General features: G+C 41.1%; 1 long non-coding RNA gene across 1 annotated transcript in view; it reads left to right on the top strand.

Moving 5' to 3' along the window:
• The first annotated feature begins 22,443 nt into the window (after nt 1–22,443).
• Nucleotides 22,444–26,507, top strand: part of LOC135229358 (uncharacterized) — a 97,370-nt gene continuing 93,306 nt past the window's right edge. The window contains exon 1 of the long non-coding RNA XR_010320140.1: nt 22,444–22,555. This is a non-coding gene — a long non-coding RNA (uncharacterized LOC135229358). The remainder of the gene's footprint in view (nt 22,556–26,507) is intronic.

Below are 26,507 nucleotides of genomic sequence, written 5' to 3'. Positions count from 1 at the left end.
TACACTCATGAACACACATATCCACTCAAGGATTTCACAGATAAAATTATAATATTGACATGAAGGTAGATCTCAATGATTCTTGAGATATAGAAAGTTAATGGTTAAGAAGACTAAATTCCATCAATACTGTTTATATATTCTATGCAAATCTAATAAAAATCACAACAAAATTTGTAAAGAAAATGACAAACTAATTCTAAAACTTACGTAGGTATGTAAAGGCCCAATAGTAGCTAGAGTAGTACTAAAAAATAAGTAACAGCCCCTACCAGATACCTGACATTTTGTAATAAATGAACAGTGCTGTGTCCTTATTTAAATAAAGACTTCTCATTTGACTAAATCGTTTGTCATTGTTTAATTTCTATCTCTATGTTTACAACTACCAAATTTATATCTCCAAATAGAATCTCTTCCCTGAAATCTATGGTTGAATATCAACTTCCAAGTTAATCTCTCCATGAGGATATATGTTAAGTATTCAAAGTTGACGTACTTGAAGTTTAAAGGTTGATTAGGCTCTCCAAGATATTTTTCTGCTCAATCTTCATCCTATCAATAAATGATGCCTTTATTCAACCAAAGCTTTAGTAGCATCCCTGACTCCACTGTTCTCTCAAAGAATGCATTGTTCAGCATTTGCTCATTGTCTTCAGGATTTTGCTACTTTTGCTATTTTCCATACTTGATGGTTCAAGTCATCATACTTACTCACCTGTACTTTTGTAATATCTATCTAAATTGTCTTACTGTGCCCATCTTTGTACCATAAAGCACATGGAATAATCCATTTAAAGTATGTTAGATTTTATTACTGTTCTATTCAATTTTACAAAAACCTGAGTTGAATGGAAAGCTTTTAAAATTAAACTCAAGGCCCAACTCCACCTGGCCTCCATTGTTGTGTGCTCCTCAATTCCTATTACATCACTGGGCTCTTTCATTGTATTACAGCTATATTTTGCTGAGGTTTCTTCTTTGGATACTAACTCATCTCTTATTTCAGGGCTTTAGCCAGTTCATTCGCTTTGAGCAGTCTGCTTCTAGAAATGATAGAGAGACTTCATCCCTGAACCAGTTACTATCTTGTCCTTTACCCTACTTTTTTAATTTTTCTTCAGAGAGCAAGGCACCATCTAACTATATATGTAATTATGTGTATCTATTTCTGTCTACTACTAGAAAAAAAATTGATGCATGCAAACTCCAGTGTTGATGAAGAATATTGAATATACCATAGACTCCCAATAGAATGAATGTTTACTCATGCAGTCTTAGAAGAAATACAGCCAAAATGTACCTTAGAAATTAGGACGGTGTTTTAGACATCTAATGCTGCTATATCAGAAATACCACAGGAGGATGGCTTTAACAAAGAAAAATTTATTCTGTCACTGTCTAGTAGGCTACAAGTCCAAATTCAGGTCGTCGGCTCCAGGGGAAGGCTTTCTCTCTCTGTCTGCTCTGGAGGAATGCCCTTGTCATCAATCTTCCCTTGGTCTGGGAGCATTTCAGTGCAGGAATCTCAGATCCAAAGGACATGCTCTGCTCCAGCACTCCTTTCTTGGTGGTATGAGGCCCCCATGTCTCTCTTCTCACTTCTCTCTTTTGTATCTCAAAAGAGATCCACTTAAGACACTACCTGATCTTATAGATTTCATCAACATAACTTCTGCTAATACATTTTATTACATCATAGTGATAGGGTGTACAACACTTAGCGAAACCACATCAGATCGTAAAATGATAGGCAATCATAGAATCGGACAAGGGAATCATGACCTAGGCAAGTTGACAGATATTTTGGGGGAGGACACAATTCAATCCATGACAGCTGGTGAGACTTCAAATTGCTTACTTTGGACGTGTCATCAGGAAAAACCAATTGCTAGGAAAAGGTACCATGTTTGGTAAAGTAGAGAGCCAACCAAAATGGGGGAAACCCTCAGTGAGACGGAATAACCCAATAGCTGCAACAATGGACTCAAAATACCAAAGATCATGAAGATGTTACAGGACATGGCAATCTTTCATTTTATGATGCATAAAGTCACCGTAACTCGGAACCAACTTGATGGCAGCTAACAACAACTAGAATGCATATACTTTGAATTCTGCTTTGGTATCTGAAAAACATATTTGTGTCCAGAAAGTATTTCTTGGATGAGTGAATGCAACTTGTGTAGATTAGATTATTAGTCACCAAATATTGACATTATTCCCCTGCTTGCCCCCCTCCCCACAGACCTACACTGTTTCCATGGGAGGAGTATATTTCCTGACCCATTGTCACTAGTCTTGGCCATGTTACTTGGTTAATGGAATGTGGATATGAGTGTGAGTGTGGTGTTTCCCAGCCTAGTCTGTAAGAGACTTCTCCTCTGAAAGCTTGAAGTTCTACCATGAGATGAACTTGCCTCAAGTGTCTGCCGCCCCTTCAACTTGTCCAAGGAAATTAAGAGATGCATGGAAACAACCTGAACTCAAAACCTAGCTGATTTGTAGAGTTGCATGAAATACTTTTTATTACATGTCACTAAGATTTTGTGGTTGTCTTTTATGCATCATTATTGTAGTAAAATTCTGACTAATATCCCAACCCAGTGCCTTCGAGTCGATTCCATGACTAATATAGGAACATGATATGGAAGCCAAATACAGACCTAATGGTATATGAAGTATATGATTAATTCACTATACCTAGAAACAAGGGAGAGGGTTATCCTTGGTGCATCCTGAGTAGCGGGGTATTTCTCATCTCTTCCACGTCAGGATTTGCCATATGACTTGCTGGGCAAATGGAATATGAATGAAGTGAAAGATTCCACATTCAAACAGAAGAATTAAGTGCCATTTACCTGGTTCCATCCATATTCCTATGCATTTGCCATGATAGTGACTAACATAAGAGCTGCTAACCAGAAATGAAATTAGAAAAGATGATAATACAGAGCAGATTTGCACTTGACTCACACCCAAGAGGTATTATAAATGAGAAATATCCCCACATTTTAAGTCAATGAAACTTGTGGATTGTCAATCAACTAGGATAGAGTTCAAGCCCAGTTCCAAGGATATAACCCAACCATTTCACCAATAACAGTAATCCCATTTGTCGTGATTATTTCTGGAGCATGAATTAAACCAGATGTTGTCTAATTAGGTCAACTGTTTATTTATTCTAGAAGGGGTTCATGCACCTGTAATTATTATACAAGTTTGAACTCAGGTTTTTTTTTTTTTTAACCCAGTTAACACAAATTTTAACTGATTTAGTGATAATGCAAAAAAAGTGCTGCTGCTGATGATAATGGCGATGATATACACCCATCCCAACCCATATGTATTTTATATAATTAATACTGACAGAAGCTTGGGTGAAATTTTGACTTGCTCTACAAGCATGACTAGAAACCAGTGAGATATCACAGGTGTCTCCTATGAACAATAGGCATATTGGTTTTGACAGACCCTAAACCAAAGATGTCCCTATAATAGCTGACTTGAATATCATATTTTTAATACCATTAGGTGACCATTTATATATTTTTATAACTGGTCCTTACTAATGGTAAGATAAACGGGACATTAATAGATTTGAATATCAGTATAACAACAGAGAACTGCAAAAAATTCAAGCCAGATTCAGAAGAGGGAGTGGAACCAGGGATATCATTGCTGATGTCAGATGGATCCTGGCTGAAAGCAGAGAATACCAGAAGGATGTTTACTTGTGTTTTACTGGCTATGCAAAGGCATTCGACTATGTGTGGATCATAACAAATTATGGATAACATTGTGAAGAATGGGAATTCCAGAACACATAATTGTGTTATCAGGAATCTGTACATGGATCAAGAGGCAATTGTTCAGACAAAACATGGGGAGACTGAGTAGTTTACCGTGAAGAAAGGTGAATGTCAGGGTTGTGTCCTTTCACCATACCTATTCAATCTCTATGCTGAGCAAATAATCTGAGGAACTGGACTGTATGAAGAAGAATGAGGTATCAGAATTGGAGGAAGACTCATTACAGCCTGCATTATGCAGATGACACAACCTTCCTTGCTGAAAGTGAAGAGGATTTGAAGCATTCACTGAGGAAAATCAAAGACTACAGCCTTCATTATGGATTACACTTCAACACAAAAAAACAAAAATCCTCACAACTGGACCAATAAGCCAAACCACGATAAACAGAGAAAACATTGAAGTTGTCAAGGATTTCATTTTACTTGGATCCATAATCAATACCATAGCAGCAGCAATCAAGAAATCAAAAGATGCTATTTCCAGAGGCAGAGCCAAGGTGGCAGAATAGACAGGCGCTTCCAGCAAGCTCTCTTTACAACAAACACCTGAAAAAAACAAGTGAAACAAGTATATTTATGACAAGCTAGGAGCCCTGAGTATCAAAGGCAAGCTTAGAAAAAGAACTGAGGGGCAGGGGGAGGAAGAGATGGTTCAGAAGTGGAGAGGAGTTACCAGACCTGAATCATGGGGAGCCCTTAGGCCCCATTCCCAGGAGCTGCAGTGGCGGGTTGGTACTAGTGTTCGGCCACAGTTTCCTCAGGGAGAAGCAGCCAGCCATACAGCCTACTCAGACCTCTGGAACCAGAGAAGAATGGCGCTCTCAGCAAAAGCTAATTACCTGCATATATTTCACTGCACCCCCCACTCTGCCCCCCCGCCCCCCCATCCCAAGATGGCTTCAGTGGCTGACTTCCCTGGGCCTGAGATAGGTCCTGTTGAGAGCCTAGACCTATCCTCACGGGCTTTGAGAAGGAATAAATTTGCAATTGGGGAAAAACATAATTTACCAGCTCCATTAACTGGGGAAGCTCAGGACAGAAGCAGCTCCTGATCAGACATAAACGGTCTGTGGACTTTGACAACCTTTCCCCTCTGCATGGACCTGTCTGGGCCTATTTCAGGAGAATAGGCCCCTGTTGGCAAACACCAACTATTTCAGCTGTGTGGTGGAGACGTGGGTGTTTGATGTTTGACATTGCTTTGCCTATTAAACAGGGTCCTCACCTACCCATATCAGGGGCCTAAAGACAGATGGCTCCACTCAGGTCACCCAGCCACCCGCAAAAGAGGTCTGAGGATAACTGGTACTTCTCAGTCCTTACAACCAAAAATATTGGGTGCCCATGGTCCGTCTGAAGAACCCACCCAACTGTACACTCTAGGGAATAGGGGCACACTTTCCTCAGAGACACTTGGGGGATGATTCTCAGCCCCCTGCCTTGTTCAGAGTATGACCATCTGCTACAACCAGATACAGGTACCTGCACCAATCACCCCTGCCCCTCTAAGGGTGTGGGACACAGCCTGCACCACACACTTGATGATCAGCTACCTAGACACCTGAGCTGAATTCACACAAGAAAACTGAATGCACTCCTAGACTGATCTACCTGATAACAGCTCTAACCATCTGGTGAGAGGACATCTGAGCTCCAAAAGTGAAAATAATCAAGTTAGCTCACTCAAGCAACCATCTGGGCATATCAAAACAAAACAAAGCAAGAAGCTATGACACAGTAAGCAAACATAAAATAAACTAATGCAATAACTTATAGATGGCTCAAAAAAAAAACAATTTCAAGTCACATAAAGAAACAGACCATAATTACCTCAACAAACTCTCAAAACAAAGAATCAAGGGATCTTCTAGATGAAAGTGCATTTCTGGAATTACCAGAGGCAGAAAACAAAACATTAATATGCAGAACCTTTCAAGACATCAAGAAGGAAATAAGGCAATGCGCAGAACAAGCCAAGGAACATACAGATGAAGCAACTGAAAAAATTAAAAAGATTATTCAGGAACATAATGAAAAATTTCATAAGCTGGAAAAATCCATAGACAGACAGCAATCAGAAATTCAGAAAATTAACAATAAAAATAAAGAAATAGACAACTCAATAGAAAGCCAGAGAAGCAGATTTGAGCAAATGGAAGGCAGAATTTCTGAACTTGAAGATAAAGCACTTGGCAGTCATATGTTTGAAGAAAAATCAGACAAAAGAATTTTTAAAAAATGAAGAAAGCTTAAGAATCATGGCAGACTGTATCAAGGGAAATAACCTACGAATGATTGGAGTATCAGAACAGGGAGGGATAACACAAAATACAGAGAAAATTGTTGAAGATTTTTTAGCAGAAAACTTCCCTGATATCATGAAAGAGGAGAAGATATCTATCCAAGATACTCGTCTAACTGAACATGAGGCAGATGTCAAAAGAAAGTCTCCAAGACAGATTATACTTGAACTTGCCAAAACCAAAGATAAAGAAAGAATTTTAAGAGCAGCTAGGGATAAAGGAAAAGTCACCTAGAAAGGAGAGCCAATAAGAATAAGCTTGGACTACTAGGCAGAAACCACACAGGCAAGAAGGCAATGGGATGACATATCAAAAGTTGAAGGAAAAAATTGCCAGCCAAGAATCATATATACAGCAAAAATGTCTCTCAAATATAAAGGTGAAATTAAGACATTTCCAGGTAAACAGAAGTTTAGAGAATTCATAAAAGCCAACGCAAAACTACAAGAAACACTAAAGGGAGTTCTTTGGCTAGAAAATCGATAATATCAGGTATCAACCCAAGACTAGAACACTGGGCAGAGCAACCAGAAGTCAACCCAGATAGGGAAATCCAAAAAAACAAAGCAAGATTATTTAAAAAAAAAAAAAAAAACCCTCAAAACAGGGTAACAGCAATGTTATCATAGAAAAGAAGACAACATTAGAATAATAAAGAGGGAGTAAGAAATGTTATCATACACCTTCCATATGGAGTGGAAAATACGGCAATACAAAGAAATAAAAGTTACATTTAAATTTAGAAAAATAGGGGTAAATAATAAGGTAACCACAAAGGAGACAAGCTACCCTACTCATTAAAAAAAAAAAAAAATAGAGACTCAGCAGAAACAAAATTAACAACAACAGATATGAGGAAAGGACAATATATAAAGAAAATCTACTCAGCACATAAAATCAAGTGGGAAAAAGAAACTGTCAATACACAAAAAAAGACATCAAAATGATAGCACTAAATTCACACCTATCCATAATTACTCTGAATGTAAATGGACTAAATGCACCAATAAAGAGTCAGAGAGTCTCAGACTGGATAAAGAAACACGATCTGTCTATATGCTGCCTACAAGAGACACACCTTAGACTTAGAGACACAAACTAAAACTCAAAGGATGGAAAAAAATATATCAAGCAAACAATAAGCAAAAAAGAGCAGGAGTAGCAATATTAATTTCTGACAAAATAGGCTTTAAAGTTAAATCCATCAGAAAAGATAAGGAAAGACACTATATAATGATTAAAGGGACAATACACCAAGAAGCTATAACCATATTAAATATTTACACACCCAATGACAGGGCTGCAAGATACATAAAACAAACTCTATCAGCATTGAATAGTGAGATAGATAGCTCCACAATAATACTGGGATACTTCAACACACCACTTTCGCTGAAGAACAGGATATCCAGAAAGAAGCTCAGTAAAGACACGGAAGATCTAAATGCCACAATCAACTAACATGACCTCATAGACATATACAGAACACTCCACCCAACAGCAACCAACTAAACTTTCTTTTCTAGTGCACATGGAACATTCTCTAGAATAGACCACATATTAGGTCATAAAGCAAGCCTTAGCACAATCCAAAACACTGAAATATTACAAAGCATTTTCTCTGACCAGAAGGCCATAAAAGTGGAAATCAATAACAGGAAAAGCAGGAAAAAGAAATCAAACACTAACTAAACAATACCCTGCTCAAAAAAGATTGGATTATAGAAGACATTAAAAAAAAAAAATAAGGATGGAATAAAGAAATTCATAGAATCCAATAAGATGAAAACACTTCCTAACAGAACCTTTGGGACACAGCAAAAGCGGTGCTCAGAGGCCAATTTATATCAATAAATGCACACATACAAAAAGAAAAAATGGCCAAAATGAAAGAATTATCTCTACAACTTGAAGAAATAGAAACAGAGCAACAACAACAACAACAAAAAACTCACAGACACTAGAAGAAAACAAATAATAAAAATTAGAGCAGAACTAAATGAAATAGAAAACAGAAAAACAATTGAAAGAATTAATAAGACCAAAAGCTAGTTTTTTTGAAAAAAATCAACAAAATTGATAAACTACTGGCCAAACTGACAAAAGAAAAACAGGAGAGGAACCAAATAACCCGAATAAGAAATGAGATGGGCGATATTACAACACACCCAACTGAAATTAAAAGAATCATATCAGATTACTCTGAAAAATTGTACTCTAACAATTTGAAAACCTAGAAGAAATGGATGAATTCCTAGAAACACATTACCTACTTAAACTAACACAAACAGAGGTAGTACAACTAAATAGAGCCATAACAAAAGACGAAGCGAAAAGGGTAATCAAAAAACTGCCCCCCCCCTAAAAAGCTCTGGCCTGGACAGTTTCACTGAAGAGTTCTACCAAACTTTCAGAGAAGGGATAACACCACTACTACTACAGGTATTTCAGAGAACAGAAAAGGACAGAATACTCCCAAACTCATTCTATGAAGCCACCATATCCCTGATACCAAAACCACGTAAAGACATCACACACACAAAAAAAATTACAGACCTATATCCCTCATGAACTTAGATGCCAAAATCCTCAACAAAACTCTAGCCAATAGAGTTCAACAACATATCAAAAAAAAAAAATTCACCATGACCAAGTGGGATTCATACCACGTATACAGGAATGTTTCAACATTAGAAAAACCATTAATGTAATCCATCATATAAATAAAACAAAAGACAAGAATCACATGATTTCATCAATTGATGCAGAAAAGGCATTTGACAAAGTTCAACACCATTCATGACAAAACTCTCAGCAAAATAGGAATACAAGGAAAATTCCTCAACATAATAAAGGGCATTGATACAAAACCGATAGCCAACATCATCCTAAATGGAGAGAGCCTGAAAGTATTCCCCTTGAGATAGGGAACCAGACAAGGATGCCCTTTATCACCACTCTTATTGAACACTGTGCTGGAGGTCCTACCCATAGCAATTAGGCTAGATAAAGACATAAAGGGCATCCAGATTGGCAAGGAAAAAGTAAAAGTATCTCTATTTGCAGATGACATGATCTTATACACAGAAAACCCTAAGGAATCCTCCAGAAAACTACTGAAACTAATAGAAGAGTTCAGCAGAGTATCAGGATACAAGACAAACATACAAAAATCAGTTGGATTCCTCTACACCAACAAAAAGAACATCGAAGAGGAAATCACCAAATCAATACCATTTACAATAGCCCCGAAGAAGATAAAATACTTAGGAATACATCTTACCAGAGATGTAAAATACCTAAACATAGAAAACTAGAAGACACTACTGCAAGAAACCCAAAGAGACCTACCTATGTGGAAAAACATACGTTGCTCATGGATAGGAAGACTTAACATTATAAAAATGTCTATTCTACCAAAGGCAATCTATAGATTTAATGCAATTCCGAGCCAAATTCCAACTTTTTAAAAATAATTTGTATTGTGCTTTAAGTGAAAGTTTACAAATCAAGTCAGTCTCTCACATATAAACTTATAATATACGCCTTACTACACAATGAGACAGCCCGCTCCCTCCTTCCAGTCTCTTTTTTGGTGACCATTTTGTAAGCTTCTAACCGTCCCATCTTCCCTCCAAACAGGAGATGCCAACATAGTCTCAGGTGTCCACCTGATACAAGTAGCTCACTCCTCATCATCTCTCTCTCCAATCCATTGTCCCGTCCAATCCATGTCTAATGAGTCCAATGACATTTTTTAATGATAAGTAAAGCATTACTGGAAAAGAAGAATAAAGTGGGAGGCCTCACTCTACCTGATTTTAGAACATATTATACTGCCACAGTAGTCAAAACAGCCTGGTACTCCTACAACAACAGATTCATAGACCACTGGAACAGATTTGAGAATCCAGACATAAATCCATCCACATATGAGCAGTTGATATTTGACTAAGGCACCAAAACAGTTAAATAGGGAAAAGACAGTTTTTTTTTAACAAATGATGCTGGCATAACTGGATATCCATCTGCAAAAAAATCAAACAAGACCCATACCTCACCCCATGCACAAAAACAAACTCAAAATGGATCAAAGACCTAAATATAAAATCTAAAATGATAAAGATCATGGAAGAAAAAATAGGGACACTGTTCGGAGCCCTAATACATGGCATAAAGAGTATATGAAACATTATTAATAATGCAGAAGAAAAACCAGGTAACTGGGAGCTCCTAAAAATCAAACACCTATGCTCATCCAAAGACTTCACCAAAAGAGTTAAAAGATTACCTAGACTGAGGAAAAGTTTTTAGGTATGACATTTCCAATCAGTGCCTGATCCCTAGAATCTACATGATACTGCAAAAATTCAACTACAAAAAGACAAATAACACAATTAAAAAATTGTCAAAAGATATGAACAGACACCTCACTAAAGAAGACATTCAGGTAGCTAACAGATACATGAGGAAATATCCATGGTCGTTAGCCATTAGAGAAATGCAGATCAAAACTACAATGACATTTCATCTCACTCCATCAAGGCTGGCATTAATCCAAAAAACACAAAACAAGAAATGTTGGGGAAGTTGTGGAGAGATTGGAACACTTACACACAGTTGGTGGGAATGTAAAATGGTACAACCACTTTTGAAATAAATTTGGCGCTTCCTTAAAAAGCTACAAATAGAACTACCATAAGATCCAGCAATCCCACTCCTTGGAATATATCCTAGAGAAATAAGAACTTTTACAGGAACAGATATATGCACCCTTATGTTCATTGCAGCACTGTTTAGAATAGCAAAAAGATGGAAGCAACCAAGGTGCCCATCAATGAATGAATGAATAAATAAACTATGGTATATTCACATGACAGAATACTGCGCATTGATAAAGAACAGTGATGAATCTGTGAAACATTTCATAACATGGAGGAACCTGGAAGGCATTATGTTGAGTGAAATTAGTTACAACAGAATAAGTATTGTATAAGACCACTACTATAAGAACTAAGAAATAGTTTAAACAGAGAAGAAAATATTCTTTGATGGTTAAGAGAGATGGGAGGGAGGGAAGGAGGGAGGGAGGGAAGGAGAGGGATATTCACTAATTAGGTAGTAGATAAGAACTACTTTAGGTGATGGGAAAGACAACACACAATACAGGGGAGGTCAGCACACAATACAGGGGAGGTCAGCACAACTGGACTAAACCAAAAGCAAAGAAGTTTCCTGAATAAACTGAACGCTTCGAAAGCCAGAGTAGCCGGGGCAGGGGTTTGGGGACCATGGTTTCAAGGGACATCTAAGTCAATAGGCATAATAAAATCTATTAAGAAAACATTCTGCATCCCACTTCGGAGACTGGCATCTGGAGTCTTCGGCCCTAGCAAGCGGCCATCTAAGATGCATCAATTGGTCTCAGTCCACCTGGATCAAAGGAGAATGTAGAACACCAAGGACACAAGGTCATTAAGAGCCCAAGAGACAGAAAGGGCCACATAAACCAGAGACTACATCAGCCTGAGACCAGAAGAACTAGATGGTGCCCAGCTACAACTGATGACTGCCCTGACAGGGAACACAGAGAACCCCTGAGGGAGCAGGAGAGCAGTGGGATGCAGACTCCAAATTCTCGTATAAAGACCAGACTTAATGGTCTGACTGAGACTAGAAGGACCCTGGTGGTCATGGCCCCCAGACCTTCTGTTGGCCCAGGACAGGAACCAACTCTTCAGACAGGGATTGGACTGGACAATAGGTTGGAGAGGGATGCTGGTGAGGAGTGAGCTTCTTGGATCAGGTGGACACTTGAGACTGTGTTGGCATCTCCTGTCTGGAGGGAAGAGGAGAGGGTAGAGAGGGTTAGAAGCTGGAGGAATGGACATGAAAAGAGAGAGTGGAGGGAGGGAGTAGGCTGTCTCATTAGGGGAAGAGCAATTGGGAGTATGTAACAAGGTGTATATAAGTTTTTGTGTGAGAGACTGACTTGATTTGTAAACTTTCGCTTAAAGCACAACAAAAATTAAAAAAAAAAAAAGAAAGAAATCAAAAGACGCATTGCATTGGGCAAATCTGCTGCAAAGGACTTCTTTAAAGTGTTGAAAAGCAAATATGTCACCTTGAAGACTAAGGTGTGCCTGACCCAAGGCATTGTGTTTTCAATCGCCCAATATGCATGTGAAAACTGGACAATGAATAAGGAAGACCAAAAAAGAATTGACACCTTTGAATCGTGGCGTTGGCAAGGAATATTGAATGCACTGCCAAGAGAAGGAACAAATCTGTCTTGGAAGAAGTACAACCAGAATGCTCCTTAGAAGCAAGGATGGCGAGACTGTGTCTTACATACTTTGGACATGTTGTCAGGAAAGATCAGTTCCTGGAGAAGGACATCATGCTTGGTAAAGTACAGGATCAGCGGAAAAAAAGGAAGACCCTCAAAGAGAGAGATTGACACAGTGGGTGCGACAATGGGCTCCAGGATAGTAACGATTTTAAGAATGGTACAGGACCAGGCAGTGTTTTGTTCTGTGATACATAGGTTGGCTATGAGTCAGAACAGACTTGATGGCACCTAACAACAACAATCAATTTGAAAATGATACCTTCAGTTCTTTTTTACTCCAATTTACTGAACGCTCTGTAATTCTGGTTGACTCATAGTGCCACAGTATTTCAAATTTATTTTCCTAACTTTTTTCAGATTCTTCGAAATCATCCTACTGAGTGATTTGGATAACTTTTATATACAACTTCCATCAACCTAGTTGCATGGTACATTCAAATATTAACAAAAAAAAAATTAGTCAACCCATTTATTTAAGTCTGATTAGAGCCACTTCATTTCTCACAAAAAGATTTAATAAATATCGAATTATTTTACAAATAGTTGTGTTGACATTTGTAAACATATTCCATTTTCTCATGCTTTACTTGAGTCATATTAAGCCCTGATATCCTCCTTCCTTTTGGGAATGTGAGAGTGGAGAGGCAATTAAGAATAATCCACAGCTGGCTCCAGTCAGGCATCTCCTTTCCATGAACCCTTCCTTTATGATAAAAATCTCACATGAGATGATTCTAGATGATATAATTATCAAGGAAGAGTAAAATTCCCATGTTTCCATATGAGGTTTCATTTCACTGAGAATTAAGTTACCTTGATTAGTGTTTATTTTCCTCGTGCCACACACAAGCAGTTGCACCTAGAAGATATTGCTTGTTTAAGATATTTCTGTTCATTTGTTTAACTTTAAGAGTCTTCTTTGGGACCCAGTCAAGACAGCCAGATTGCATTTGGTTCTTTTTCTGGTCTTTAGGAGCCAATGATGTAACCACCAGGAAGGTAAGTAGCTATAAAAATGAATGTTTCTGCACAAATGAGTTCAAATGCATGACTGCAGGACATCAGGAATGTTCTGGATGAAATATGATGAATATGTTGTTGCTTCTAAGATTTTGTGGAAACTCTGGTGACATAGTGGTTAAGTGCTACGGCTGCTAACCAAAGGGTCAGCAGTTTGAATCTGCCAGGCGCTCCTTGGAAACTCTATGGGGCAGTTCTACTCTGTCCTATAGGGTCGCCATGAGTAGGAATCACCTCGACGGCACTGGGTTTGGTTTGGTTTTTTGGTTCTAAGATTTTGCAGGTAAGGATAAATTTTCTTAATCTTTTTATTCCCATAAATGATTGTCTAATCAAATATACATTATTCTATTTTAAACACCATTGTAGAAGCAACCTTCTGTATGTTCCTGCTATGAACATATTTTACATTTTGTTTGATTATTACTGTTCTAGTCCTACCCTTCTGAGAACCAATCCTTTTGAAATCCTCACCTGCTCTTCATATTAGGTTTCTAACTTACTCTTCTTACATTAATAACAAAATATTAATATCTATATTTATAAATTTATCACTTCAACATGACAGTTAAATTATCTAGCCTGATGTATGGATTCAATAGATAATAAGTAACATATTTATATTTTCTTAGTATTTTAAATAACTTTCGCATGCCATGTGAGGCAGGCAGTGCAGGAATTATCTATATTTTAATTTCAGGAAGGTAAATTGCTTACTTAGATGCATACCCCCAATAGCATATAAACACTGAAATTCAACGTAGTTTTTGTGAATTCACAATGAAACTGAAAGGGAAACAAAAAGAGGTAGCATAGAAAGAAAGAAGACGGGAAGGAAGGAAATGTATCTGAGCAAACTGTCTAGAAGCTTGGAGTGAGTAAAGAAGGCAGATAGAAGAAATAGCAATATTTGTTAGTATTGGCTTTGTTTCATCCATTGTCAGAAGTAAGTTTCATACGTATGTGTGTGTATATATATATATATGTATATATATATGTATATTCTTTCCAGATGAGGGTCATCATCCCATTTTGTGGGTGAGTAAATCAAGGCTATGGAAAGTAAAGAAGCATACTTAAAGTCATCAGCCAATTAAGGGCAGAGTGGGATTACAAATACAAATCTGCGTAATTAAAAAGCCAACATTGTATCAATGATATTTCCCTTAACGTTATAATGGCTCCCACTTTATACTTACAATGTAAGCATTGCTGGACAGTATAAAATACCTATTTGATTCCTGAGTTTCCTATACAAAAAAGTAATGATGAAAGTGGTGAGAAATTTAAAGTATTGAACACTACAAACACTCTGGGCTGTACCATACATAATACGACATGAACAATTGACTTCGTTCTCCAAAAGTAAAAGATAAGAAATATTAGACAGTAAAGATAATTTAAATCTATTAGCAAGCAAAACATGTGAAAATAGTAGCCCAACCACTCCTGACTGTCTACTGTGTTAGTATCATAATCACTATTCAGAGACTGATGCTGAGTTTGTGCCATTGAGAATGGGTGAAAACAGGAGAACCAACTGGTCTCAAAGGCATTTAAACCCCTACTGAGAACTGGAGCTAATCATTTTATCTTACTTATTTGGAATTTATTATAATTTTTGATCAATTTACATTTAAAATTTTAAACATTACATAATTCTCTTTGACATATTTCATGCACTAAATACATAGCTGGAATATAAGCTTATCAATTTATCTTACTTATTACAAGAAAGGAATCCTGGTGATGTAGCGGATTCCAACCTGGCTGCTAACCAAAAGGCCTACAGTTCAAATCCACCAGCCACTCCTTGGAAGCCCTTATGGGGCAGCTCTCCTCTGTCCTATAGAGTCGGTATGAGTTGGAATCAACTTGATGACAACAGGTTTGGTTTAGTTTTTTTTAACACAAGAAAAATCTAAATGTTAACATCATTTTTGGTGAATTTATATTTTGAAATTAAAAAGAAATGTATATATCTAAAAAAAGCATAGATAGATTGTAACCTGTTTTACAAATGTTGAAATTAAGTTTTATAGTCAGTAAGTATTGCCGATATACAGCTAGTCAATGAAGGAAGTAAAACCCAGGTAATTGAAACTTGATTCTAAATCCCATTCTGTCTCCACAAAAATGTAATTACTTTTTAATCATGCCTGAACTCTGAGTGGACGAGAATATAATAAAAGAAAAAAACAACAGCAAATAAAATGAAACACTGTTTTAAGTGTTAAGGTAGAGAAATAAGAAAGACATTTAAAAGTAAATAACAAGGCTTCAACAACAGGTAAAGAGCGCAATAAGGCAGTAAACATGTTGAATCGACAATAGTGACCATAGTGCTATAAAAAATATATATATATATAGGATGTTAAAAAAAAAAAAGACTTCACAGGGACACACAGTGATCAGTATCACATAAAATGGTGGTGGGACTAGAACTTGGGTTTACAGCACTGTGAAGATTTTCACAGCTATTTAGGAAGTGGTAAAGGGAAAAGTAATGCATTCAGAATGGGAAGAGTTGTGAGCAAAGCTATGTTTATGTAATGATTTAAGCATTTTTTCTACAGCATGGGACTTGTAAAATGATTTATTGCATTAAAATAATACTTGAATGACATGGACAACTAGTTTAATTCCAATAAATCAGAAATTGCAACACCTGCTAAAGGGAAAAGCTGCTGGATGCACATTTTGAAGCATCTAGCTATTTTATTTCGGTGTCAAGACGCTCCTCTCTTTTACATAACGCTGGTAACCTCTGCTGCACTTATTTTTTATTCTTTGTTTTCTGTTTGTATCTGTCATGACAATAGATATCTATCGACTTATTCTGCTGTTTAATGTGTTTTTATTTGTTTTTGTCTTTTTTAACCATCTGAATTATTACATTAAACATTTACCTACAAGTACACCTATAGTTATGGAACATATTTGTTGTTGAAACTTTCATGTCAAAATATTTTTTGATTCAGTATTCCCTAGCCACAATAGTCCCTCCAACTCTTTAAACCATTGGAACATCACTTTATAATTTGAAATGTAATGATATACACATTATTACACACCTGATTGTTGTCTTAAGCCACATAAAAAAAAAACATAGTGGTGAAAAATTTATATAGAGACGATGATTTGATGAAATAGTGGTTTGCCTAATAATAAAACTTAACATTTTTATAAGATTTTTCACTGTAATTTTCAAGGAGAGATTTGGAGCCAATTCTTGAACAATGCTCTTGGTAGGCTGAAGAGTTTTTACCTTAGTAGAAGGTGAAGAGCAGTGGCAAATATTGAGACAAAGCTGTCTTTCTTCCTGTGCTGAGATGAAGGCCCGTGTTGCTGTGTGGAACTGCATCAGGTAGAGAATTTCTAAAGGGAGCCAAGACCCGCTATGCAATTTCTTCATCCTTAGAGTTAAATAACCGTAAGAATATTTCCTATACTTCAATTTATTCTTGAACATTGAGTGAATGGTCAAAAAAATGAATGATATTGGGTAATATTTGTGAGAAACCTACGTGTAGAATGTTCATTATATGTACACAGAGCTCTGGGTATATGGAGCAAGAAAAATATCTACAAAAAATATGAATTAATCAAGAGAATTAGATTCCGGCAACCAACACAGAACCAATATGCACTTACGTCTTTAGTGATGTTCAATATCCAATGCCTTTATTTTTAACTGACTTGCTTACAGAGCTGTGTTTTGTTCTAGAGATCAGTGTTATGAAGGCAAGTGGGACTTGCTGAGGCACCGCAAATGACGTCAGTGTGATTGTGTGTATCCAACTGGGGATCCGTCACCAACACTGTTGGGAAACTGCTGGTAAGTAAGCACTTTTATTCAACCTATTTCTGACTAAAAGAGCCAGTCCCCAAAATATACTAAAAGGTGGATGTCATGGATTGTATTATGTCCCCCCCAAAATGTGTGTACCAAGTTGGTTAGGCCCTGATTCCCAGTGTTCTGTAGCTGTCCTCCATTTTGTGATTGTAATTTTATGTTAAAGAGGATTAGGGTGGGATTGTAACAAAAACATTACTAACAATGTACAAGTACCCAAAGAGAAATTAGATAACTCCTAAAAGTCAAACACTTATGCTCATCCAAAGTCTTCACCAGAAGAGTAAACTGATTACCTACAGACTGGGAAACAGTTTTTAGCTATAACATTTCCGATCAGCATCTGATCTCTAAAATCTACATGATATTGCAAAAACTCAATAACAAAAAGACAAATAATCCATTTTAAAAATGGGCAAAGGATAGGAACAGGTGCTTCAACGAAGAAGACATTCAGGCAGGTAACAGATACATGAGGAAATGCTCATAATCATTAGCCATTAGAGAAATGTAAATCAAAACTACAATGAGATACCATCTCACTCCAACAAGGCTGCCATTAATCCCAAATCACAAAATAATAAATGTTGGAGAGGTTGTGGAGAGACTGGAACACTTATTCACTGCTGGTGGGAATTTAAAACGGTGCAGCCACTTTGAAAATCAATCTGGCACTTCCTTAAAAAGGTAGAAATAGAACTACCATAGGATATGGCAATCCCACTCCTTGGAATATATCTTAGAGAAATAAGAGCCTTTATATGAACAGATATATGCAAAACCATGTTCATTGCAGCACTGTTTACAATAGCAGAAAGATGGAAGTAACCAAGGTGCCCATCAACAGATGAATGGATAAATAAATTGTGGTACATTCACACGATGGAATACTTCACACAGATCAAGAACAATGATGAATCCGTGAAATATTTCATAGCTTGGAGGAATCTGGAGGGCATTATGCTAAGTGAAATTAGTCAGTTGCAAAAGGACGAATATTGTATGAGACCACTATTATAAGAACTCAAGAAATAGTTTAAACAGAGAAGAAAATATTCTTTGATGGTTATGAGGGTGGGGAGAAAGGGAGGGAGAAGGATATTTGCAAATTAGATAGTAGACAAGAACTATTTTAGGTGAAGCGAAAGACAACATACAATAAAGGAGAGGTCAGCATAACTGGACTAAACCAAAAGCAGTTTCCTGAATAAACCAAATGCTCCAAAGGCCAGAGTAGCAGGGGCAGCAGTTGGGGGACCATGTTTTCAGGGGACATCTAGGTCAATTGGCATAATAAAATCTATTAAGAAAACATTCTGCATCCCACTTTGGTGAGTGGCATCTGCAGTCTTAAAAACACTATCAAGCGGCCATCTAAGATGCATCAATTGGTCTCAACCTACCTGGAGCAAAGGAGAATGAAGAACACCAAAGATACAAGGTAATTATGAGTCCAAAAGACAGAAATGGCCACGTAAATCCAAGACTACATCAGCCTGAGACCGGAAGAACTAGATGGTGCCCGTCTACAACCGAAGACTGCCCCGACAGGGAACGAAACAGAGCATCCCTGACGGAGCACGAGAACAGTGAGATGCAGACCTCAAAGTCTCATAAAAAAATCAGACTTAATGATCTGACTGAGACTAGAGGAACCCTGGAGGTCATGGTCCCCAGACCTTCTGTTGGCCCAAGACTGGAACCATTCCCAAAGCCAACTCTTCAGACAGGGATTGGACTGGATTATAGGATAGAAAATGATAGTGGTGAGGAGTGACCTTCTGGTCTCAAGTGGACACATAAGACTATGTGGGCAGCTCCCGTTTGGAGGGGAGATGAGAAGGAAGAGAGGGACAGAAAGTGGCTGAATGGACACGGGGAATACAGGGCTGAGAGAAGGAGTGTGCTGTCTCATTAGTGGGAGAGGAACTAGGAGCACATAGCAAGCTGTATACAAATTTTTGTATGAGAGATTGACTTGATTTGTAAAGTTTCACTTAAAGCACACACACAAAAGATGCAAAGAATACACAGAGTCACAGTACCAAAAGAAATGGTCAACTTTCAGTCGTTTCATGAGGTGGCACATGATGAAGAACTGGTAGTAGTGAAGCAAGAAGTCCAAGCTACACTGAAGACACTGGCGAAAAACAAGGCTCCAGGAGCTGACAGAATACTCACTGAGTTGTTTCAACAAACAGATGCAGCCCTGTACATGCCGACTCCACTATGCAAAGAAATTTGTAAGCTAGGTACCTGGCCAACAGACTGCAAGAGATGCATGTTTGTGTCCATTCCAAAGAAAAGCGATCCAACTGATTGTGGAAGTTATCAAATGTAAATCATAGTATTAGTAAATATGGTAAACAAACAAACAAAGAAACTCTATCTATTCTACAGTGAATGTGACATTCTATCCCCAGGAGATCTAGTGAGTTTATGATGTTGTTGTTAGGTGCTGTTGGGTCAGTTCCAACTCATAGCGACCCTGTGTACAACAGAACGGAACAGTGCCCAGCCCTGGGCCTTTCTCATTGCTATGTCTGAGCCCACTGGTGCAGCCACTGTCTCAATCTGTCTCATTGAGGATCTTTGTCTTTTTCACTGACCCTCTACTTTACCAAGCACGATGTCTTTTTCCAGGGACTGATTCCTCCTGATAATATGTCCAGAGGACGTGAGACCAAGTCTTGCCACCCACCTTTCTAAGGAGCATTCTGGCTGTACTTCTTCCAAGACAGGTGTGTTCATTCTTCTAGCAGTCCTTGGTATATTCATTATTCTTCACCAACAACATAATTCAAGTTTCAGTTCTTTTGTCTCCTTTATTCATTGTCCAGCTTTAGCTGCACATGAGGCGACTGAAAATATCATGGCTTGGTTCAGGCACACCTTAGTCCTCAAAGTGACATCTTCGATTTTTAACACTTTGAGGTCTTTTGTAGCAGATTTGCCCAATAAAATATGTCATTTGATTTCTCAAAGTCTGCTTCCATGGGTGTTGATTGTGGATCCAAGTAAAATGAAATCCTTGGTGACTTCAGTATTTTCTCTCTTTCTTGTGATTTTTTTATTGTTCCAGTTGTGAGGATTTTTGTTTTCTTTATGTTGAAGTGTAATCCATACTGAAGGCTGAAGTCTTTGATCCTCATCAGTAAGTGCTTCAAGTCCTCTTCACTTTCAGTAAGCAAGGTTGTGTCATCTGCATGTCTAGGCTGTTAATGAGTCTTCCTCCAATCCTCGTGCCCCTTCTACTTCATATGATCCAGCTTCTTGGACTGTATGGATTATATGTTTTTTTAAAGACACTGAGTTTTTGGTAATTTACTATGGCAGCCCTAGAAAATGAATACAGAGCCCTTCACCAAGAACAAGTCAAGTTAGCACCAAAAATGCTCCTGTAAGTGTAGCCACGTAGCATGAAACATGGCAGTTTTTAAAAAGTATGAAGTAAAACTTTCAGCTTTGACAAAGAAAGGGCTCCTCTAAGTCCAAGTTCTAAGTCCATTGCTGTTGGGTCAGTTCTATCTCATAGCGACCCTAAACGACAGAGTAGAATTGACCCATAGGGTTTCCAAGGAGTGGCTGGTAGATTCGAACTGCTTGAATAAGTATTGTGAAAAAATACAACCCTGACACACAACTTTTCTGAGCTTAGTATTAAAACAAAACAAAACAAAAGTCGCTATTGAGTGGATTCTCACTCATAGGGACCCTATAGGACAGAGTAGAGCTTCCCCACAGGGTTTCCAAGGAGCGACTGGTAGATTCAAACTGCAGACCTTTTGGTAGCAGCCAAATGCATAACCACTGCACCACCAGTGGCTTTCAAATCAGCTATAGGCTGATGATCTTCAAATTCTTAGAACCCAGAAAACTACTCTACCTCAGAGTGGTATCCACAGCTGGGAACTGTTCTCCACACTTGGATGACCTCAGACATCCAAATCTAACATGTACAGAAAAAAATCTTTTGGTCATTTTCTCAAGCTTGTTCCTCCATGGTTTTCCACATGGTAGAGAATGGCTCTGGTGACCATGGGCTCATGGTAGCCTGAATGCTAGAAGTCTCCTTTGATTCTCCATTCCCCTCATCCCATACGTCTGATTGACCAGCAATTCTTGGCAGCTCAAGCTCCAAAGTACACCTCAAGCCTGCCCACTGTTCCCAGCTGCACTACCACCATCACTGCTCACCCTGACCACTGCAGAAGCATCCTGACTGGTCCTCTGTATTTGCTGTCTTCAAGTTCTCCTGGGCTACAGTTAATTCCTGGGACACATTCTTTCTGAAGACCATTGAACAATAGAAGGAGAAGGGCATTTAGTTGTATGCTACCTCCTCCGCTTGAGCTGCACGCCCCTCAGAAATCACTTTTCACTGTCCACTCTATAATGTCTCTATCCCAATTTCCTGTCTTTGGCCGCACTGCTTTGATAGCGTGCATGCATATGTGCTTCAGGGGTCATGTAGGCAGATGCTTGGAGGAATTTTTCTTAGTACAATCATGGTTGTGTGCCATCAGGAGATTCTGACTCATATCAACCCTGTATGACAACTTAGAACTGCCTCACAAGGTTTCCTAGGTTGCAGTCTTTATGGCGCAGCCCTGGTGGCACCGTGGTTAAGAGCTCGGCTGCTAACCAAAGGGTGGGCAGTTCGAATCCACCAGTTAGTTATTTGCAGAAAGACATGGCAGTCTGCTTCTGTAAAGACTTATAGTCTTAGAAACCCTATGGGGCAGTTCTACTCTGCCCTATAGGGTCACTATGAGTCGGAATTGATTCAATAGCAACTGGTTCGGATTTTGTTTGGTTAGAATCTTTACGGGAGCCCATCTTCAGATCTTTTCAACCCCTGAGCTGGGGGTTCCAACGGCCCACCTTTCAGTTAGCCAAGCACTTAACCGTTGCACCTCCAATACTTAACTCTGCACGCAAGAGGGCCCTCTCCTGACCTCTCCCGTCTCCTCACCCCACACACCTTGGCATTGTCCTTGCTTCTAGACCCCACCCTCCCCTCTGGAGGCCCAACCCCCCCACGCCCGCCCCACACCCGGGCCGCTGGGCGGGGCCGGCAGCCATGTTCCTCACCGTCCAGCCAGTTACTCCCGGAAGCGCCGGGACGGGTGGTGAGGGGCCCGGGCGGAATGGCGCGCCTTAGAGCGGACGGTGTTCGTGCTGCTTTCCGTGCCGTGGTTTCTGAAAGGTAGGAAACTCCGGCAGCTGGGTGGAGGGACCCGCTCCCAGACTGAAGAAGCCCGGCCCCTCGAAGGTGTGGAGGGAAGGCGCCAGGAGGGCGGTTCCCAGTCCCAGCACCCCGTGGGCTCCAGAGGTTGGAGAGTCCGGACGTTGGGTTAGCAGCTGGCATCGCCCCCTCCGGCGTACCCCGTCCCGAGTGATCCCCTGGGGCGGACGCGGCGCGGGGGCGGGCGGACGCAGCCACTCTAAGGGCTGCGAGAGGGAGCCTCTGGCCCGGGAGACGCAGCTGGTCTCTGAAATTTGCATCCCCATGGATTTGCGGGGGCGGGGTCCAGCCGCGGGATCCAGCTGCGGAGTGCCCTCGGGCCTGGGGGCTTGAAGGGCCTGGGGAGAAAGGCCGTGTCCAGGGCTGCGCCCAGGTCCCTCCTCTGCCCGGGGCGGGTTTGCGGGCCAAGCTGGGTGATGGGCGCCTGCCCCCCCGCCCCCCACCTGCTCCCTCTGCCAGGGGGGGAAACCAAGGCCCAGAGTTCGCCCGGGGGGGGTGAGACTCCAGACTGAGGACGGGGCACTCGCCCCCGTTCGTCGTCCCACCCCCACCAGACTCCGTAGGGTGCCAGGGGCGGGGAGAGAGGGATCCCCCGCCCAAGGCCCCGCTGCCCCTTACTGTTTTGGGCGCTGTGCCTGGGAGGCTGAGGCACCCCGCGCCCGCACCCACGCCCGGCTGGTCTACTCTCGGGGCTGGGGCGTCGGCGCGGCCCCGGCCCCATCTGCAAAGGAAGGGGTCCTGGGAATCTGTGGAGCAGCGCGGGGATCCTACTCCTTGTGGATGCAGCAGCGATTCAGTGTCTGTTAACAGTGTGGATGCCGGGTCCCGCTCCCCCTCTGGGTGGCGGGGGTGGGGGTAGCAGGAAGGGGTCCTGAGCGCCCATATTGTTTGTTAACTTAAACGTTTGTGCGGCGCTGTGTAGCGGTAGCTGTGGACGCGGTCTCTGGTGCTGAGGGGATTTGAGGGTTCCTCAAACTGGTGGGATTTGGAGCCTCTACCCTGGTGGCAGTGGGTTCAGTGGGTTACCCTGGTGGCGTAGTGGTTACATGCTAAGGCTGCTAGCCAAAAGGTCGGCAGTTTGAATCCACCAGGCGCTCCTTGGAAACTCTGTGGGGCAGTTCTACTCTGTCGTATAGGGTCGCTATGAGTCAGAATTGACTCGATGGCAACAGGTGTGGTTTTTTTTTTAGGTTGGAGATTAGGTGTCTCTCGGGCTGACATTTGAAGGTCTGGAGCTGACGGTTTATGAGGGTTTCTAAGGGTTTTAAGTGCTCCGGCCATGGGCACCAACCCGATCTTCCAGCCCCTGCGGACGGACCGCCCCCCCGCCCCGGGGAGGGGATTGGCTGTTCTGGGACCCTGAGCCCAGAGGGCAGTGAGAAGCTGACAAACGTGAGTGATGCCCTGCAGGCTCCAGTCGGCGGGGCAGCCCTGCTCACACGGTCTCAATACGGGCAGTCGGCTTCGTGCCTGGGGGGTGGTTTCCGAATGTTTCCTCGTGCCCCCCCCCCCCGTGCGGGGCGACAACTCTCCCCTGGGCGGGGACCTAGTAGAGGCCTGCAGGGCATCAGGGTGTGGAGGGGCAGAGCTTGGGCGGGGAGGGCGCGGCCCTGCAGGTTCCTGTACATGACCACAGCAGGGGGGTGCGGGTCCTGAAGGCTGGGCCTGGTCGAGGACCCACTAGGTCTCGCAGAAGGAGTGGGTTAGGATAATCATAGCATTAATGGGAGTATTGAGAGAGCGCCCTGGGGCGTTGGGTCCCTCGGGAAGAAAAGCTTCTGCTGTCGCCACTGGAGGGGTACCCAGTTCGTCCCGTCTTAGGTCCAGGAGGTTCCCATGCTCGGAGGGTCTGGTGGGCAGAACAGAACCGGCGGTGCGCACGCCCTCTCGCGGCCTTGCGCTGAATCGCTGAGGTTCAGTGTCAGGTGATTCTAAGCCATGGTTTTGGAACTCAATAGTGAAGCAGAGCAAATAAATGATGCAGTGCCTTGATGGGACCGGTGGAGACAACAAGAAGCAAAGCACAGCTGAAACTTCAAAATTCCACTGAGTGTTAGTAGGATTTGGAGGGAGAAAATAGACGGAGAGTCGAGAGGCCCAGAGATGCAGAAGGGTTAGAGGATTAGGGGTTAGGGTTTGGTGTTAGGGGTTCAGGTTGGGGGGTTAGAGGTTTGGGAGTTAGGTTTAGGGGTATAGGTTTTAGGTGGCTGGGGGCTGGGGTTAGGGCTGGGGTTACTAGGCTAGGGCACAAGTGGTTTAGGGTTATGGTTAGGGTTAGAGTGAGGCTGAGGTTGATTCCCAGTCTTGTGTACCGTCTCTTCCTTCACCAGAGTTACCACATATCTGTCGTTTGGTTGGAAACCCTGATGGCATAGTGGTTAAGACCCACCAGTGCTAACCAAAGGTCTGCAGTTCGAATCCACCAAGCGCTCCTTGGAAACTCTATGGGGCAGTTCTAATCTGTCCTATAGGGTCTCTATGAGCTGGAGTCGACTCGACGGCGGTGGGTTTGTTTTTTTTGGTTATTGTTTAGTTAGCTTTTCTCTACCCACTCTCCGTCTGCCTGGTGAACATCAAGGATTGTTTCTGTGTGTAAATGTTTTCATGAGTTTTTATGATAGTGGTCTCTTAGTGTATATGTCGTTTTGTGATTGACTTAGTCAGCATGATGCGCTCCAGATTCATCCATGGTGTGAGATGTTTCGGAGATTCATCATTGGTCTTCATTGTCGTGTAGTGTTCCACTGTGTGTATGTACCGTAGTTTGTTTATCCATTCCTCTGTGGACGAGCACTGAGGTTGTTTCCATCTTTTTGCTACTGTGAATAATGTTGCAGTGAACACGGGTGTGCATATGTCTATTCCTGTGACTGCTCATGGAAACCCTGGTGGCTAGTGGTTAAGTGCTACGGCTGCTAACAAAAAGGGTTAGGGTTTGAGGTTCGGGATGTTAGGGTTAGGGTTGTTAGAGTTCTGGTTGTTAGGGTTTGGGGTTAGGGGTTGGGGTTAGGGTTTTGGGGTTAGGGATGTTAGGGTTAGGGTTGTTAGGGTTAGGGTTGTTAGGGTTTGGGTTAGGGTTTTTCTGTTGGGGTTAGGTGTTAGGCTTAGGTTTAGGGTTTGAGGTTAGAGTTTGGATTTACAGGTTAGGTGTTAGGGGTTGCAGTTTGGGGTTTACAGTTTTGGGGGTTTATGGTTTTGGGGTTTAGTCATTAGGGTTTGGGTTAGGTTTTAGGGGTCAGGATTTAGGTTTAGGGTTGGAGTTGGTGTTGGGTTTGTTTGGGATATATGGTTTGGGGTAAGAGGGTGGGTGTTAGAGGTTTGGGGGTTAGAGATTGAGGGAGTTAGAGAGAGGGGTTAGAGGGTGAAGGGGTTAGAGGTTGAGAAGATTATAGAGTGAGGGAGTGAGAAGGTGAGGGTGTGAGGGGGTGAAGGTTAGGGTTTAGGGTTAGAGGGTTTAGGCTTAGGGTTCAGAGGCTTAGGGTTAGGGGGTTAGGGTTTCAGAGTTCAGAGGTTGGGGTTGGTGTTGTGGTTAGGGTTAGAGAGTTAGGGTTAGAGGGTTAGGGTTGGAGGTTTAGGGTTAGAAGATTAGGGGTATGGTTTAGAGGTTTAGGGTTAGGGGTTAGGGCTAGGGTTTAGGGGTTCAGGTTTAGGGGTGTGGGATGGGTCTGGGGTAAGGTTTTAGGGTTTAGGGTTAGAGGGTTATGTTTAGGGCTTAAGGCTTAGAGTTTAGGGTTTTAGGACTTAGGGTTTAGGGCTTAGGGCTTAGAGCCTAGGGTTTAGGACTTAAGGTTTAGGGTTTAAGGCTTAAAGTGAGGGTTAGGGCTGGGGGCTGGGGTTAGGGTTTAGGGTTTAGTGTTAGGGTATTAGGGTTAGAGGGTTAGATGGTTTAGCGTTTAAGTTTAGGGTTTAGGGG

Source organism: Loxodonta africana, unplaced genomic scaffold, assembly GCF_030014295.1.
Source record: "Loxodonta africana isolate mLoxAfr1 unplaced genomic scaffold, mLoxAfr1.hap2 scaffold_282, whole genome shotgun sequence".
Lineage (NCBI taxonomy): Eukaryota > Metazoa > Chordata > Mammalia > Proboscidea > Elephantidae > Loxodonta > Loxodonta africana.
This window is presented reverse-complemented; position numbering and strand designations above follow the sequence as displayed.